The sequence below is a fragment of the Helianthus annuus genome, chromosome 9 (genome assembly GCF_002127325.2).
Source record: "Helianthus annuus cultivar XRQ/B chromosome 9, HanXRQr2.0-SUNRISE, whole genome shotgun sequence".
Taxonomy (NCBI): Eukaryota; Viridiplantae; Streptophyta; class Magnoliopsida; order Asterales; family Asteraceae; genus Helianthus; species Helianthus annuus.
In genome coordinates, this window is record NC_035441.2 from 155,400,532 (window position 1) to 155,407,237 (window position 6,706).

Genomic DNA, 6,706 nt, shown 5'->3' on the forward strand with positions numbered 1-6,706 from the left:
CCATTTGTTTAGTGAAGTTTGATTTTAGGAGGGAATTTGTCTAATTAACTCAACACAAAGGAGATTTCACAATACACAAACCAATAAAGATGTGGGACGCGGGATCTGTATAAGCTCGGGTGGGGCTTTGTATTCGGGTCACCAATAAATGGATACTATATATTGTTTTTTATCAAACCCTAATGCTTCACAGCCTCTATCATGCTTTGTTCTTCTCCCTCACGCTCTGTTGTTCTCCCACCTATTCAAACCCTAATTCCATAGCGAACTATCACATCTCCCATCTACACTTCACCTTTTCAGTCGATTATAATTTTTTGCGCGATTTGATGAAGATTGCTGCTTCGCGGTGTTCGGGTAAGAGATTTATTGCGATTTGATGAAGATTTCTGCTTCGTGGTGTTCTGGTAAGAGATTTATTAAAGAGCATTTGTTTTCTATAGATCCTCCATGTTTTTTTCTATTCACTAATGTGTTATCGTTTGAATTTAGATCTATAATGTTAGGATTGATACTGTTGACAATCATGTAAACCCTAGCCTCCCTCACATTCATCGCTCTACTCCTATCATCATCATCTTCTGCTATCATCATCATCTTCTGCAAATGATTCAACAAATAGGTACACTCTTTGACAAACCCTAGATATCAACACGCCCTGTTCTTCTTCTACGTCCATTTTAGAAGTGTTTTTCTTCTGACTGAATCATCTACGATCCAGACAATACAATCAATTAGGTATGAAATCTCACTTTAACCACTAATTGATTACAATTTTAGTCTCGGTGACCCAATTTTGGATTAAGTTTGGTTTCAATATTAGATCTCATTTTGTTTCTTTTTTATTTTTTTAATTACAGGTTTTGATTTAAGGTGTTAACTCAAAATCATGGAAGAAAGAGGTTAACATGAGGAAGATTTGAGGTGCTTTACATTCTACTTCTGGTAACCCTAATGTTTTCAATTTTCAAATAAGTTCTCTTTTTAGAGTTGACGACTCTTCTTATTGTTTCAATGAACAGTTATTTTTTCCGTATTCAATTAGAAGATCCCATTTTACTTCTCATGGCCTCGAGGGTCGGAGACAAAGCAGTAGCGCCATCGACGGCGTCAGTGACAGGTTTACAACAAACATCAGTGTCCCCCCTGGTGATTCAGGTATATAAGGTTGATGGTAATGATTACTCCTACGAATTCATGGTTTCTCGGCTTAAAAACTTTGATATCAAGGCTTTAAAGTGTACTTTGCGGGTTTGGAGTTTCAAAATTAAGGACTTTGGTTTAAGTTGTAGACATATAAGTTAAACTTGAAGCCCTTGCACTTAACGCAAATGATTCCCAGGTGCCTCTTCAAGAATCACTATAGTTTCTTACATTAGCATGTAATAAATTTACTTTAAAATCACATTTAAACTTCCCACTTTGGTATATTGCACTATTTCTTCAAAAGCCTCACATATATACATATTTGTAAGCTAAATAATATTTCTCTTCATTACATTTTATTTGGTGACACTCTTTTTTGTCATTAACTTCCATACAGGCCCATGCGAGATTACATTTTCAACAGATGACAAACAAAAGCTTCGAAGTCAGGTGGTTATTTGTTTCTTTAAAACAAACATCGCCATGAAGGGATTTACATCTATGTGAACTTTCTTTTGAGTAGGCTTTAACAGGTCACAAATACATCCTAAAATTGCAGTTTGTTTGCTGGATAATTGGTTAGTGGCGTACCGTTATGTCATGTTATGTTGATTTATAACTTTCATTCAGTTGATTTTCTTTACATTTTTGCCTTCATTTTTATGGGTGTTAACTTCTTTTGCAGGTTGAGAAAGAGCACAATGCTGATCTTCACTGTGCTGATTGGAATCCGAGCGATGAAAATCTTCTACTAACATGGTAAAAAAGCGTACAAACTGTCTTTTACTATATTATTTGCTCATTAGAAATTTCTACATACTAAGGTATGGACCATAAACCTGGATTCTACATAAACTGTTCCTGAGCTTTTCAATTAATTTTTTTAGGTCTGCTGATAACACTCTTCACATGTTTGATCATCGCAATCTCACTGCAAATGGGATTGGATCACCCATCCACATATTTGAGAATCACAAGGCCGCTGTTCTTTGTGTACATGTATAACCCAAAAGTAAGTTTGTTTTCATTACATGTTTTTTATTTAAGTTCTGCATTATTAAAAGATACCTCCAAAATTATATTTATATTTCAGTGGTCTCCAGACAAATCATCCGTCTTTGGCAGTTCGGCAGAAGATGGAGTCTTGAACATATGGGATCATAATAAGGTGTTGATCTTATCTTTATCGCACAAAGACTCATTTATAACCAAACGTTTCAAAATTGGCACCTGTAGTTTTTTTGCTCCTTTTGCTTTTTTTTTTTTCAATTATGTTTGCTTTTAAGCAGATTGGGGAACTTTCCGGTCCGTCCACAAAACCGGGTTGTGAATTCGGGTTAACCACATTTAAAATTTGGATCTTATTTAATGTTTCATCTCTCTTATCATTCTCACTGTCGCTTTTTTCTCCAAACCCTAAACGAATCAAATGCCGCTTCTTTTTTAGAGAACTCAATCGAAACAGAGGTATGCTTCTATTGTTTGGATTTGTTTGTTGTATTCAAATCCTCTCTTGAATTTATCCATCCAGCACTAGCACTGGAGATGAAGAGGGGTTTGTTATGATTTAGTTAAATGTTTTTTTACATAGAGTTAAATGGTTTATAGTGCTTGAATGTTAGGTGTTTTCCAATTGTTCGGTTGTTATGTTGCCTTCCCATTAACGTTTCATTATGTTATCTGTTTGAAAGTATCGTTTGAGGCTTTGAGCACTATTTTTTTACCGATGGTTAACTCAACAGTAAATTTTGTAGGTTTATGTTGCAATAATTGTTCTTCATTCAGACTGATTTTGCATTTGGATTTGCAGGATAATGGTTCAGTGTGTGTGTATAAGTGTGTGTTCCAGAAGATAAGAGAGTGAGTTTGATTGGTGATTTGAGTTTGGATTATCAGAGGTTTTCAATAGTGAATGCTTGGTTTCGTATACGGCGGTTAAATGGGCTTCTCCTAGGTAGTTTGCGACTGGTGGATTGAGGAGATCTGGTAAGTTTCATTAGCGATATCAATAAATTATAAATTATTGATAGAATTTCTCATCAATCTGGTAAGTATTCACATCTCATTCAAGTTTGAAATGAATTTGATATCACTATTGAAACTTCTATCAATAATTTATAATTAAACTTATCCAATTATATATCATAATAGTTTTACATATATAGGATTTTATATTTAAAAACTGAATTTCTCATCAAAATTCCATTACTGTTTGATCTTATATTAATTGTTTATGTATATGACTTTTGTTTTAGTTTAAATTATCATCAATGATTTTTTTACTTAATTGGATTTATTTTGAATTTTTACCGTTCAAGTTTTTTAATGCTTATATTAATTGTTTATTTAGTTTTCTTTTTTTACCAACGTTCTAACTTTTATCACCAAATCAACGATTGAACTTAGTGTTAATTGTTATCGCAAATCATATGTTATCACGGTTAGACATCAAAAGTCATACAAAAAGATGTTCGCATCATAAGAGATGAAATGACAATTTATATTAGAGTAAATTACAAGTTTTGTCTTTTATCTATATACCAAATTGCAAGCGGTGTCTTATGGCGCAAAACTTGACGAGTTCTGTATTTAACGTTTCAAAATCTTGCACGGTATGTCCTTTAGCCTTAACCGAGTTCTTTTCCTTAGGTCACCAAAGATCAACTTGCCGCTCTTTTTAGCACATATGGGCAAGTAACTCCTTTTTGCTTTAAATTTACTTTATTATTTTTAACTTTATGTCGAATTGATTATTTCAACATTTTGTATGCCGGTTCTGGACTGTCGAATTTGAGGCGATCCACTGTCACGTCTACGCTTTGCATTTCCAGAATTTGCTGATAAGAGTATGTAATACATTTAGATTATATTATTCGAAACTGATTTAAAATTTTACACAGTATTTTCAGGTTGTTGTGTGGGCTTTGTGGAAAAAACAGGAACAATGTTGTGTTACTGACAAGTAGTCGGATTTTTCAATGTTAAAGAAAGATGTAAAAACTTTGGGGTGTCTTTGTGTTAAGCATAGGGTCAAACGGGCGACTTAAGTTGGGATGACTGGTGCAGTTTCGATTTAGCCGCTCGGGGGTTTGATGTAATCTTGTTTTTGGTGTAATATTGTGTGGTTTTTTGGTGGACTTTGTATGAATATTGGGTTAACTATTGTTTCCCAGTTTTGATGACTAATAGATTTGTTGACATTTAAAAAAAATAACCATATATTATATGGCTGACTAATAACTTCTAAATTTCTTTTAACGATAGTAAGTTACCAAAATGTATATGTGAAATTTAATAATTTCTTCATTGCCCTATTTAAGTGTAGTGATATTAAGGAACTGATTCAAATTTAAAAGATATATTATGAAACTATAACATTTTTATTAATAAAATAACTAATTTACCCATTCACCCATGATTATCATATGATTGATTATCATATATTCGCATCAAAACCAAATTTAGTTCAATATCTTAAATGCTATCATCTTTTACATATTACATTGCGATTCGAGTTGAATGTTTGAAAATTGTATAGAAACCCTTTTTATTAATATTGTATATTTCCTAAATTGTGTAATAAATCACTTAATTTTAAATAAATTCTATAATAATTAATCCAAAATTTGATTTACCTTATTTATTAAAATTACTTAAAAAGTTTGATTTAATTTTAAAACACAAGTTTAACAAACTCGGTCCTTATATGTGGCAACTCAATCCATTCATTTTATTCTTAGCTTAAATTTTACACAAATTAAGAAAAACAAGGAAAAAAAATATTTTAATAAAAGTGATTAAAAATACATATTTAGATTCAATCTCTTCCTCTATTCCTTACTCAATTTCGTAAATTGACAGTATATTCATCTAACTTCCGATTTCTTACAATTTTGGTTTATATATGGAAAAAAATAACCAAGATAATAGCGTGATGAACCAAGTTAAATAGACACTGAGATCGCTATCGGTATTGTTATAATCGGAAAATAGACACTTAGCTTAAATTTTACTAATATGCCCTTTCTTCTTTTTCTTTTCACATAAAATTTCTTCTCAAATGAACCTTCCCCTACTCAACTATTCTCTCCTTCTCTATATATTTTTTAAAAAGTGTTGAAGCTACTCCCATCCTATTAAAAAAATGGGTTCCCCGTCGGAAGACTCCTTCACCGATATTTACCGAAGATTTTTTTCACCCGAAGAAGACGCGGAGGAGGAAGAAACGGTTACGAGTGCATGTACTTTTGTGATACAAGCATTTGAGCACGTTCGGCCTACTCCCCCTCCACGACCCATGTTGCGGCGCACCCATATCTTGCGAGATCGTGAAGCCGCGAACGAGCGTTTGATGAAAGACTATTTTGATGCGACACCGGTTCACGGACCCAATGTTTTTAGACGGCGTTTTCGGATGAGCCAAAGGTTATTTTTGCGCATTAATAATGATTTGGAAAATAAGTATGGTTTCTTTAAGCAAAGAATGGACGCGCGAGGATATTTAGGCCTCACCTCAATTCAAAAGGTCACATCCGCCTTACGCATATTAGCATACGGAAACACGTACGACATCAACGACGAGTACTTGAAGATGGCGGAGAAAACAACCCGAGATTGCTTGGAACATTTTTGCTATGGTATTTTTTATTGACTTTTATTTATTTACTTTTATATATATATATTTTAGTAGCTTACTAGTAAAACTTTTATATATTAAATTATATTTTAGGTATATGTCAGTTATATGGAAAACGTTATTTGAGAAATCCCACTTGGAACGACCTTCAACAAATATATGAGGTGCATCTAGAAAAGCATGGAATACCCGGCATGATTGGTAGCTTGGATTGTCGTCAATGGCGTTGGTATAATTGTCCAACCGCATAGCGAGGTCAACATACACGGGGTGATGAAAAAGGGCCAACTTTGGTATTACAAGTTGTTGCGTCATACGACCTTTGGGTTTGGTCGGCCTTCTTTGGTGTAGCCGGGTGTTTTAACGATATTAATACGTTAGAGGCTTCACCATTATTAGAGAGCTACATTTCTGGAACTATACCAAAGGCCGGTTTTCATGCGAACGGGAACGACTACGAGCATGGCTACTAGTTGGGCGAGGGTATATACCCGGAGTATTCGATTATTGTTAAAACGTTTTCTGAAACGTTCGATGAGAAAAGAAAGTATTTTAAAAAATTACAAGAGTCTTCGAGAAAGGATATCGAGAGGTGTTTTGGGGTTCTATAGCAACGATGACATTTTATCAGAACTCCTTGTCGCATGTGGCATAAGGATAGAATACGAATGACCATGTATGCTTGCATCATTTTGCATAATATGATCATTGAGGATGATGGAAGAGCGATATGCCAAAACTATATTCCGGAAGATTTAGTCGAAGGAACCCAAGCAACAACGGAAGAGAGACTCGCAAATGCTCAACTATTGCGATCTAAGGAAATACATAACACGTTGAAGGCGGATTTGGTTGAGCATGCTTGGGCGATTCGCCCAATGCGATACAACAGTGACGACGAAGAAGATTCCGAGGAAGAAGAGG

At 34.1% G+C, this 6,706-nt stretch overlaps 1 long non-coding RNA gene across 1 annotated transcript; it reads left to right on the top strand.

Moving 5' to 3' along the window:
- The first annotated feature begins 2,066 nt into the window (after nucleotides 1-2,066).
- LOC110874828 lies at nucleotides 2,067-2,457 on the top strand. The gene is made up of 3 exons (XR_004867614.1): nucleotides 2,067-2,145; nucleotides 2,240-2,314; nucleotides 2,436-2,457. It is a non-coding gene; the product is annotated as an uncharacterized LOC110874828 (long non-coding RNA).
- Nucleotides 2,458-6,706: the final 4,249 nt, after the last annotated feature.